An 11,866-nucleotide genomic window follows, 5' to 3' on the forward strand; every position below is an offset into this window, starting at 1 on the left:
CCACCAGGTTGTCTTGAAGGGATATGGAGCAGTGCACCCTCCAGGGCCCCCACACCGCTCATTTATACACTGGACCTCATAATCCAGGCAGTCCCCCAACTCTTTATTAAACCTGTTAAAATCACCAGAGATGCACAAATGCCAACCTGGGATGAACCCCACCATTTCTCTGTGCCTACACCTGTGACTCCAAGCCTTGTTGGTGGAGACAAAGAAACACCTTGACAGTCACAATAAAGGCATGACCATCATCCTCAGATGGACACACGGTACTGCCCTAAATTCACAACACTCTCCGAAAGGTGTGTTCGCCAACCCCCAACCCCATGACTTCTGTAAACTCCTCAAAAGTGCCACCCCTCCTCCTTACCCCAACCCTTGCCACTCACCCTCAGCTCTTACCTGCTTAAACTCAATTGAGAAAATGAAATCTATCAGCTAAAAGTGCTCTCACTTTCCCATAACTAATTTACAAAGCCACTCAAACTATCCTCTTCTTGTTCATTCTTCCTGCTAAAATGGGGGGCGCAATCCTCCTTTTATGAATTGCTAGCCCCTCCTCCTGCACACCTCTGTGGCATCATCTCTCTCATCTGTACCCCACCCCACCCTAATCTAACCCCTTTCTCCTCACCTTATTAAAATTGAGCCCTTCTTCTCTATTCATATTTTCTCCCATGTGATTGCTTTTACTCCTGTGGCTTTAAATACCAACCCAAATATCAATGGCTCCCAAATGTCTATCCGTGTCTCAGACCTCACTTCTGAGTAATCTTTAAATCCTCCTGCTCCTCTGTCGCTCATAACCAGAATACCTGCTAAGTTCCTGTTTCTGTCTCTAAAATGCATCTCATGTATTTGTTCATGCCTTGGCTTCTCATAGCCACAACCCTAGTACACCACACTCTCAAAACCTCTACTGAATCTTTTCTTGAACCTTCTAGATTCAGAAAGTCTCAAGTTTTGCTGCCCATTTGAATCACCGGAGGAGCTCTGTAAAATTCCAGGCTGTACCCCAGACCAATTAAATCGGAATGTCTAGGATGCGGGAGACCCAGACATCAGTATTATTTCGCACGCCCAAGGGATTCCAATCTGCAGCCATATCTGGGAACCTGTGTTCTGACTGGGCATCCACGTGTGCCCCTTCCTGTCCATTTTCCCCATTCGAGCCACGGGGGTAAGACTGGTACTCCCTGCTTAAAAGCCCTCAGAGACTCCTGATTTCGTGGGGAATAAGCTCAAATTCCTACCATGGCCATAGGCCTTAATCTGGCCCCACCCACTCCTCCCACTCACCTTATGCTGCTCTTCCTTCTCTCTCAACACACTCTCGGCCCACCATTCTTCCAGCACACCTTGCTCCCATCGCAGACCCTCAGGCATGCTCCTCCCTCTGTCTGCAGAGAAGCAGGCTCACTTATCCCTTGCCTCCCCCAAAGAGCCCTTTGTTGACCCCTCACCATCTGTTCTTACCCAAAGCACCGGCACTTTTTCTTAGTGACATTTCTCACCAGTGGCAATCATATATGTCTGCTTCCTTTTTTCATGATCCCTCCCCAAAAGTTTGTGAGTTCCCGGAGGGCAGAGGCATGTGTGTTTTGTCACCACTGTATACCTAGCCTGGTGGCTGGTACAAAATAGAAATGCTCACTAAAAAATCAACGGCAGATGAAGGGCTGAATTGAGGAGGGTGCAAGAGAGACTTTCTTAAATGCTCAGAGCCTTGAATATGACTGTAACGTGTAATTTTCTCCATTTCCTAATCTACAACATAGCTTCTCATGGGGTCTTTATGAGACTGAAAGCATGCCTTGTGTTGAGTGAGTCATTTCAATGCAGAAGCTCACTTAATAGCTAAGGGGACTTGTTCCCACACCAGCAACACACTCCCTCATATGCACCCTCGTGCCTTTGCAAAATTACAGATTAGTACATGCCAAGGACCCACCTATTCACTCAAGTATTGCCCAAACTGCAAACATTAATTCTGAGATTGCCAAGGATCCACCATATCTGATTCCAGAAGCTACAGCTTCCTTTGTCCTTGCTGTTCGATCTGGAGTACTTTTTTCTCTTGTTAGCCTAGTTAACCGGAATTCTTTCTGATTCTGTTCAAAGGTCATCTCTCAAACCAACCATTCTTCATCTCCTCCCCGCTGGGCCCACCCACAGTGCCCCCGTGGCTTTCCACAGGTCTTGGCGCACTCCTCTCTCAGAGGGTTCGTCAACTTGTCCTGCCGTTATTTGTTAACTGGTCTGTGTCCCTCGCTGGACAGGGAGTCATGGAGGGTGACTGGAACCAAATCATGTTCAACTGCTGGCACTTTGGGAGTGTATTAGTCTGCTCTGAAAGTCATAACAAATACCACAGACTGGGGGCATAAACAACAGAAAATTTTTTGCTCGGTTCTGGAGGCTGGAAGTCCAAGATCAAGGTGTCAACAGGGTTGGTTTCTCCCGAGGCCGCTCTCCTTGCTTGTAGATGGCACCTTCTTCTTGTGTCCTTACATGGTCTTTCCTCTTGAACACACACCCCTGGTGTCTCTGAGTGTCCACATTTCCTCTTCATATGAGGACCCAGGCATATCTGGTTAGGACCCACCTAATGACCTCATTTTAACTTAATTACCTTTAAAAAAAAAAGATTTATTTATTTTACAGAGAGAGAACATGTACGCGAACAAGGGGAGGAGTAGACAGGGAGGAGGAGGGAGAGGGAAGGAATCTTAAGCGGACTCCACACTGAGCATGGAGCCTGACACGCGGCTCAATCCCATAACCTTGAGACCATGACCTGAGCAGAAACCAAGAGTCAGATGTTTAACAGACTGAGCCATTCAGGTGACTCTAATTTAATTACCTTTTTAAAAGACCCTGTCTCCAAATACAGCTGCATTCTGAAATACAGGTGGCTAGGACCTCATATGAATTTGGGGGGAGGGGTGTCATAATTCGGTCCATAACAGGAAGTGATTGACTAGTAGATGTAAACAGGTGTTTCTGTTGTAATCGGAAAGGAGAGAAAAGAGAGATGGAGGAAAACAGAGAATGGGAAGAGGCACAGATCTACCAATCGTGATTAGGCCAATGTCTAATTGGCTGTTCAGTGACCTCAATCTTGAACGTTACCAGGAAGGAAGCAGGGCATATACTAGTCCCCGGCCAGGGCTGATACCATACCAAGTAGGATCTCTCTTTCTGGTCTCTTAAATGCCCATCAACTACCTTGAACAAGTTACTCTGTCCCTCTGTTTCCTCATCTGTAAAACGGGGATCTGAAGAATATTGTGGGTTGTCTGGAGGCCCGAGTGAGAAAATGCATACCAAAGGCCCCGTAAAGTGCCTGATACATCATCTTTCCCTTGCTGCAGCGCAGACACTGCTATCACTGTGGCGCCTACTACTTGGGGCTCACTAAGTGGATCGAGTAAATAGATACACGTACTGCAACATATCATCTAGCTGGATTTTTGAAACGACATTTTCAGTGCTTGATAAAATAGAAATGTTATTAACTAGCTATGATTTAGAAATGTACACCACAAAATTGTTGCTGGAAAAAGTTTTAATTTACATTGAAAGTCAAATACAAGGAAAAGAGCAAAGAGGAAAAGCACTATTGAAAGCTGCTCTCCCCCCGTTGGCCTCTATCAGAGCTGAGATAACGGAGCCACACTCTGGAATTTTCCTTCCCCCCTTCTCTGCAGTGGAAAGGCGGTACCTGCGAACGCTTGTTTGCTTCGGCAAAAGCCATCTTAAGCCTCCTAGGGAGCCTTGGTGGCACAGATGGTATCCTCAGGCTGTTGATGTGCTCCTTCTGGACTCGTGAGTTCTCGCTCTAAAATGACTACTTCTAGTGTTAGAGGGATCAGCAGGACTGCAGCCCTTGTGACAGAAGCTGGCATTTTCACACGCACGGAACAGTGGGCCACCATGTGCGACCTCGGCCAATGGTGCACGCTCGCCCTCACCTTGGTCACCCAAGGGCAGCGGTGAAATAGCCCTCTCCTGAGAAACCGACGGGGGATGTTTACCATCTGCTGGCTGTGCTCCGTGAGAGGCCGTCAGAACAACCATGGTTTGGGAATCCCTGTTCTGCAGCTCAGCCGAGTCACAGGCTCCGCCTTTGTCCACTCCTAGAAATGGCTGCAGAGCCTTCCTGGGGAGAGTGGGGACAAAAAGGCCAAGAAGGGCACACAGAAAGAAAAGAATGAATCATCAGGAGGCCCAACCTTTCTGTGCCTTCACTGACCCCCCAGATCAGCAGCTCCTTGGATGCTCTCTTTCCTCTGCCCGTTGACCTGCCCTGAAGGGATAGCCTCACCGAGGGGTGGGTGATAGGGGAACCTGGAAGTGTCCTATCCTTGACTAACACTCCTACCATTAAAATCCCACGAGGCACTGAGGTCCCGTGGTTCCCTGTCCAGGCTGTGGTGTCAGACCGCGGGAGTGAGATCCAGGCACTGCACGCACCAGCCACACGTCTCCTGACCTCTTTATACCTGGTGTCGTCATCTGCGTAGTGTGATGAAAACCACTTACCTCATTGGTTTGTGAGGTTAAAATGATGAGGATGAAATGAGCTGATTCTATAAAGCACTTGGAATCTCCATGGGACACAGTAAAGGGTATCAGGTGTCAGGACCTTTGGGCATTGCCTTAGTCGAATACCATAGACTGGGTGGCTTAAGCAACAGCAATCTATTTCTCACAATTCCGGAGGCTGGGAAGTCCAATATCAAAGTTCCACCCAGTTTGGTTCCTGCTGAGGACTCTTCCTGGATTGCAGACTGCTGCCTTCTGCTTGGACACTCACATGGTGCAGAAAAAAAGGGCTCTGGTCTTTTCCTCTGCTTATTTGGGTGCCGGCTCTGTCAAATTAGGGCCCCACACTCATGACCTCATTTAAACTTGCTTCCCAAAGACCTCACCTCCAAATATCTTCATACTGAGGGTTAGGACTTCAAGATATGAATTTGGGGGCATAGGGACACAAGCATACAGTCCATAGCAGGCCAATTACTTTCCCTCCTGGTTAGGGCTTACATTCCCCAGAGGGATAACCTCTTAGGTGTGCAGCAGGAGTGATCTTCTCTGATTAGCACATTCATGGTAATCAATTGCTAGACACATTCTCTTCATGGGAGGACTTTCTTAGGCTCTATCTCCAAGTCTCTGCTTTGAAATGTCTCTCTTTCTGGTTTGCATGGTTCCCGTCTTGTTGGCTCACACTTGGAATATGCCTCTGCTTGGCCCCTCAACAAGAACAATGTGTTCAGCTTGTCACTTGATTTATCTTCTCCTGAGATACTGCCTCTTAAGTGGACCCTTTTGCTCTGTGCTCTGCAGCCAGGATAACTCATGAGTTCCATGATGGGTCCACCACTGGCTTGGTTGTGAGACTCTGACAGCCAGAGAGCTGGGACCTGCAGTGAGTAGGACATGGGATGGGTTCAGTAGCAATTGGCAGGAAGGGAGATAGGAAAAAATGTGGGTTTATTTTTAGGTCTGTAATATAGAGAAATAAAAGCCACATAAAGGCAGACGTAAGGAAATATGACAGAATAAAAATAAGGAGATATTAAACAATGCAACTTTTTATAATTTCTCTCTTCTAAACTGAGCTCAGATGTGCTCAGAGACTTGGGATGAGGCCCCTCCCATCAGGTAGACGATGCATGTTGCCTTTTACAGATGAGCCCATGAGATGGGGCAGAGTGGGGACACTCTTCCTCCTGGTACTCAGGCCTCTAATTTCTGGAGCTCAGCGAGGAGCGAGCCATGTACATGCACAGTGTAAGGGCAGGTGCCACCTTTGTGCAGGCCTGTCGGTCTCTTGCAGTGCAGCCTCTAACAGCCTGTTCTCTCCTGGTCCCACCCGCCTTTCACTCAGCTTGGTATCCCAGCACCTGGCTGCCCCACTTGACGCACAGCCCTGGGAATCCATGGATCAAGAGTAGGCTTAAAAATGACCAAAATTTACTTGGCATTTGTTCTGGTACTCCCCAGTCAGCTGCAGCTGATAACCAGAGACCCCAACCCACTTCACAGAGATGCAGTGAACAGGCTGGGAGGAAACAAGAAGATCCTGGAGACACACAGTTCACATCCATGTGCTCACAGTATTTTAAGTGAATTGAGTTGTGTTCTTTCTCTCTGCAATGGTTAGGGGTTACACACTCTCTGCCCCACTCTGCCTGTCTATTCATGGATAAACCAGGGAAGGAGGTACGGTCCACTACTTAATGGACTGCAATTGTATTGTGTATTTCCAGATCCAAGGGAAGTGTGCCTTCCCCTTACTATGCTTACAGACACAGAGTACTGTTTCCCACCACTCACACACACCTCTGGTTTCTTTGTGTAATAAGCATGTCAGTTTATTAAATGTGAAATGGAGGAAGGGATAGGGAACATTATATTCTTAACACATGAATGGTGGAAGCTCATTTTACAACCCCCCAAATCCTGATTGTAGGATTCTTGTTGGAGACAAAACAATGGTTTCCAAATTAAGGACTCTGCAATAATTACCCTCAGAAGAGATAATTTGGGCTTCAGAAGATGAAGAAGGAGGAAGAAGAGGTAGAGTGGGAAGGAGGAAAAAGGGGGAAGGCGGGGAAGGAGAGAAAGAGAGTCAGAAGAACATGTACTGAGGCATCTAGGTAGCTGGAGACATTGACTAGAAAGCCAGAGACTTCGGGAAAATGGCAGGCCCCTGGCAGTAGCTGAGAGCCTTGGGTGCTGCCCTTGCGAGCTGTCCCAGGTGCTGGAGGAGTGAAAGGGGAGCTGGGATCTGTGGGCTCCTCACACCAGAAGAACACAGTGTGCATTGCACATGATGGTCCTGATGGAGAAAGGCCGGCCACTGAGGCCACAGCGCTCAGAGCCTGGAACTCAGGCCCCCCGGCTCCCACTGCTCATCCGGCAGTGACAAGGGCGAGCACATTTGGCTCTCGGCTGTAGTGAAGATGGAGACAACGTTGCTCTTGATGCAAAGAAGTAGCTGCCCAGTGTGTCCCACATCTACGCTGGAAACCTCACTTGAAAGAGCCATGATTTGAGAGGGAAAAAGCACCCAGGAGGGAAGGAAACCCTCTTTCTCTCCGCTGGTCACTTCCTTAGATCACCTGTGCACTTGCCACAGGGATTTTTCCCTGGCTGTTTTGAGGGTGAAAGGAGAAATGGAGGGGCTCTGATCTGGACGACAGCTACTGGAGCAGAGGAGCTCCCTTCCCCATCCATCCCTCTCCATCCTCGACAGTAAGACTCTCGCTCCTTTACGATTTCCTTCTCTCTCCATCTGTCTCTCCCTCTTTCTGTCTCTTCTTGCCTTGCTGTTTCTCTCGGTTTCTCTTTTTCCTTCTGTCTGTCTCTCTTTCTCTCTGTCTCTCTCCCTTTCTCATATAAACGATGGTGCTATAATTCAAAACGCATGAGACTCCCCAGACTGCTGGCTAGCTGGCTGTTCAGATACCGCTCTCCTCTGTCCCCCGTGCTGTGCCGAGTGCTAATTGAAGCCACTGAAGAGCTGAGTTGGCTTTATAATGCAATGTCTATTTGCAAGGATACATCATCTTTTAGTATTTCGAATAGGTTGATCTATGTCAATCCATGAAGAGAACAGTCACTCTTGTCCTTTCAGAAGGAAAATGTGGTTGTGTTTCCCTGCAAGTTGCCCCACTGGCAGCTTGGACATCAGTGTGACTCAGTGATTCATGTAAGTCACACCAGCCACAGTGTTGGGGACAGATGCAGCCATACCCTATTTTCCACGCTCAGGCACACTGATCCTTAAACCACAGGCACACAGACAAGATGGCACCGGAGGAGAGGGAGAAGAATCAGAAAAGCTATTCCCCAGGTCTCTGACTCTCTCTCAATGGTGATGATGTGACTAATGAGGGAGGGCTCTGGTGGGATGAGTCCAGCCTAGAGAAGTGGCAGGACTCTTCACCCTTCAGGAATCTACCTGGGTACTGCCAGCTGGCCAGTCCATTTCCCAACAGGGAGGAAATGCTTCTGGGTAGGAGTGTGGGCCAACTCCAGGACACTTCCCCTGGGTAGATTCTACTGGTCTCATCATTTAGAAAACATATTTTCTAAAAAGAGCAAACAGCAATATTCCTACTCCAGCTAGCATTCTCCTTTCCATCAGGGATGGCCACTAGGCAGAGAGAACTTGGGGACAGGATCCCTGCTGGTGTGGGCTGGTTTCCCTAGGAAGTATAGGTGTAGCATGCAGTGGGTGGTGTAGCTCGACACTGAGGACCCACAAGAAATCACCCATTTCTAGGCTAGAGACCTGACACCCCAGCTTCCAGCACTGCCTGGGCTGACTACACTCTCCTTGTTGTCACCCACTGAAGCTGGAGATTAAGGAAAAGGAAGACCTTAGGGAGGGGGTAACTATATGCAGCTAGCCCTGAATATAACCAGCATGCCTCCATTCCTTTTCATCCCTGTTGGATACTGGGGAATAAAGGGAGCCAGGACATCTAAACATGTTCACAAAATGCCTCCACATAAACCCATCAGTGGGAGACCCTTTTCACCTATATGTTCTTCCCCAGGACAGATGCCGAGATTGCAAGTTGCCTATACCTTTGTGTCCTTGGCTTGATCAGATCCCCTCTGAATTGAGGCACCATTAATGAGAGGTAGAGAGAAGAGAGAGAAAGAGTCCTTGGGGACGTTCACACCTGAGGAAATAGTAGGCCACTGGTTTACCAAGAGTCTGGACCCCCTGGGGCCAGGGAGGTGAGGGGCAGGTGGGGGGGAAAACCACTGAGGGCCGTGGTGCTGGCTAGGATGTTACCCTAAGAAGTTCGCCTTCCCTTAGAGTGTTCTGCTCACAAAACTGGCAACATCAGGACTTGTTTGGGGGTGGTGCACCTCTACCCACCCTCGCTCAAACAGTGCCTCCTCAGGTAGAAGACACCCCATGCTTCACTCCAGGTTGACGTGAGAAAGTAACAGACACCAAGACCAATCTTCAGGGGGAGCGGGAGAAGTAGACAGACTTCCAGTCTTGGAATTTTCACGCTGTATGAGTCAGAGTTCCCAGAGAAATGGAGTCAATAGGATATCTATATATCTATATCTATATCTATATCTATATCTATATCTGTATCTATCTATATCTATCTATCTATCTATCTCTATCTATATAGAGAGAGTTGTTTTGAGGAAGTGGCTCACGTGACTGGGGGCTGGCAAGTCCAAAATTTGCAAAGCAGGCTTGTAGGCTGGGAAATCTGGTGAAAGGTAATACTGCAGTCTTGCATCTCAGAGCAGGGCAGAAGCAGAATTCCCTCCTTAGGGACCCAGGTCTTTTCTTTTAAGGCCTTCAGCTGACTGGAGAAGGCCCACCCACAATACAGAGGGCAATCGGTTTTACTCCAAATGTGTTGATTTAATCACATCTAGTAAATACGATTATAGCAACATCTAGACTGGTATTTGACCCAACGTTCACGTACTATGGCCTAGCCCAGTCCCCACATAGCATTCATCAGTGCACATACCCTAGCTACTCAACCGCTCATACATTTCAATATGTTATTGGTCCTGGGGGTTCCTCTGGGATCCTGACCCTTCTTGGGGGAAAAACAAATATAGCAATCAAAATAACAACAGAGTAGAAGACACAGGGTAAACTTGACGGAGGATTTCAGCAGCAGATGCTATGGGCAAAGCTTCACAGGAGCCATGTAGGAGAGGAAACCCCTGCCCCTCCCAACACACACAAGGAAAAAAGCTCCTATCCCATCCTCTTTAACATCACCAGGCAAGGGAGGGGGTGCCCTTCACCGACCCGAGATAACACCTGCTCATCGTTTTCTTGTCTATGAAATTTGGGGTTGCCGTACTCATCAACATAGCTTTGCCTTTAATTTCACCAGTTATGTCAATGGCTCTGATAAACCAGTTAAACACCATGCAAATGTTTGGGACTTAAACTCTTCAGAATGTTAAAAAATCTGACAGTGAGGTGCCTGGGTGGCTCGGTCGGTTAAGCGTCCAACTCTTGATTTTGGCTCAGATCATAATCTCAGGGTCGTGAGATCAAGCCCTATGTTGGGTTCCATGTTCAGTGTGGAGTCTGCTTGGGATTCTGTCTCTCTCTCCCTCCCCCTCTCTCTCCCACCAACTCATGCTCTCTCTCTCTCAAATAAATAAGTAAATAAATAAAAATAAAATCTTTTTAAAAATCTTACAGCAATAATGGATGGTTTATACATTCAATTCAATCCAACAAGCACTAGACAGCTAATATGTCAGATGTCATGCTAAGTCACGTGAGGGGTATAGAAGTGAATCAAAATCTCTGCCACCAGGCCTCTGCCTTCTCCTACACACCCACAAATTGGGACTGAGAGTACAGGTGGGCTTAGAACGTGTCAGGTCATGCCATTCCCCTCACCACTCCTCAAACCCTTTGAACAGCTTCCCATGCCACTCAGTCAAAGCCAAAATCCTTATGGTGGCTTCCTGGGTCTCTGTGACCTCCCTAGGGCTCTCCCTGACCTCCCTGACCCACCTTCCTACCACTGGCCCCTCCCATTCCAGCCACAGTGGCCCCCTTCTGTGCATCACGTAGGCTGGCACATTCCCCGCCATGGCCATGGCACTTACCGCAGTCTTTGCTGGAATGATCCTTTCCATAGGACTGCCCATCCACGAAGTGACAAACCCAGTGCTTTCCCCGGGTTGTCCTTGAAGCACTTCTGTTATATCTTTAAAAGATGGGCTAAGAAGTCCAGGCAGTTGCCTCTTCCTTAATGCAAATGGTGCTTCCACAAGGGCTTGCGAGGCTTGTCTTCTTTAGTGGCTCCATGCCACCCCTGGGACATGGCGTTCTGTATTCATTTACTCCACAAATCCCTTGTACTAGTCATCGACTACTGCATGACAAATGACTGCGAATTTAGCAGCTTTAAACAACACGCATTTATTATCTCCCAGTTTCTGGGCATTAGGGTCTAACTGGGTCCGTGCTCAGGGTCACAGGCCGCAGTCAAGGTGACAGGCAATCTGTGTTCTCATCTGGAGGCTTGTCAGGGGGAGAATCTGTTTCTAAGTTCCCTCAGGTTATTAGAAGAATTTATTTCCTTGTGGGTATAAGGCTGAGAGCTTCACACTGCTCGCGGGCGACCAGCTGGAGGCTGCTATCCATTGCTAAAGGCCACAGCAGTTCCTTGCCACGAGCCCTCCATAGGCAGTCGCAACACGTAGCTGGCTTCTTCAAGGCCAGCAGGAGAGTGAGATGAGTCGGCTAGGAAGACAGAGTCCTAACATACTCTTGTAATCATCACCCTAGGCGTAGTCTCTCAGTTAGTGGCGTGTCACAGACCCACCTACACTCAAGGGGAATGGATTACGCAAAGACACACGCACCAAGGGAGGGAATCATGGGGACCACCTTAGAGTCTGTCCGCCACCCCTTTTTTTGCATCTAACTCATTCCAGACTAGATGATCATGAATTTCAAATTAATGGAGAGGGAGATGTCTCCCAGCACTGAGGATTTACCCTATTTGATTTGTTTGGGCCAGAACTCGAGCCTTCCCAGATTTCTCCCCAAATCACAGTAAGTTCTGATTTGCAACAACATAGTTGAGGGTGGGGGGGTGGGGCTATGAGGAGGACAGGGGTTTCCTGTGTTTCCTTAAAGGAAGCATGGCCCCAGGAAGGTTGGAACTGGCACTTAACCAAGAAGCAACTTTAGCAGCCAGGTAATACCAAACTGCGGCTCCTGGAAGCAGCTTCCAAACCCCAACTCAGCTATTTTCTCTGCCATAGCCGAAGAGCAGAAAGCCCCAAGCAGCAAGAAGCATGGATGGTGATGGACAGCCTTCCA

General features: G+C 48.2%; 1 long non-coding RNA gene across 1 annotated transcript; it reads right to left on the reverse strand.

Moving 5' to 3' along the window:
• Positions 1-3,578: 3,578 nt before the first annotated feature.
• On the reverse strand, positions 3,579-11,208 carry LOC121106113. The gene is made up of 3 exons (XR_005838864.1): positions 10,642-11,208; positions 4,546-5,429; positions 3,579-4,162 (listed from the first exon to the last, which is right to left on the reverse strand). It is a non-coding gene; the product is annotated as an uncharacterized LOC121106113 (long non-coding RNA).
• Between the last annotated feature and the right edge of the window lie 658 nt (positions 11,209-11,866).

Source organism: Ursus maritimus, unplaced genomic scaffold (genome assembly GCF_017311325.1).
Source record: "Ursus maritimus isolate PB19 unplaced genomic scaffold, ASM1731132v1 scaffold_30, whole genome shotgun sequence".
Classification (NCBI taxonomy): Eukaryota; Metazoa; Chordata; class Mammalia; order Carnivora; family Ursidae; genus Ursus; species Ursus maritimus.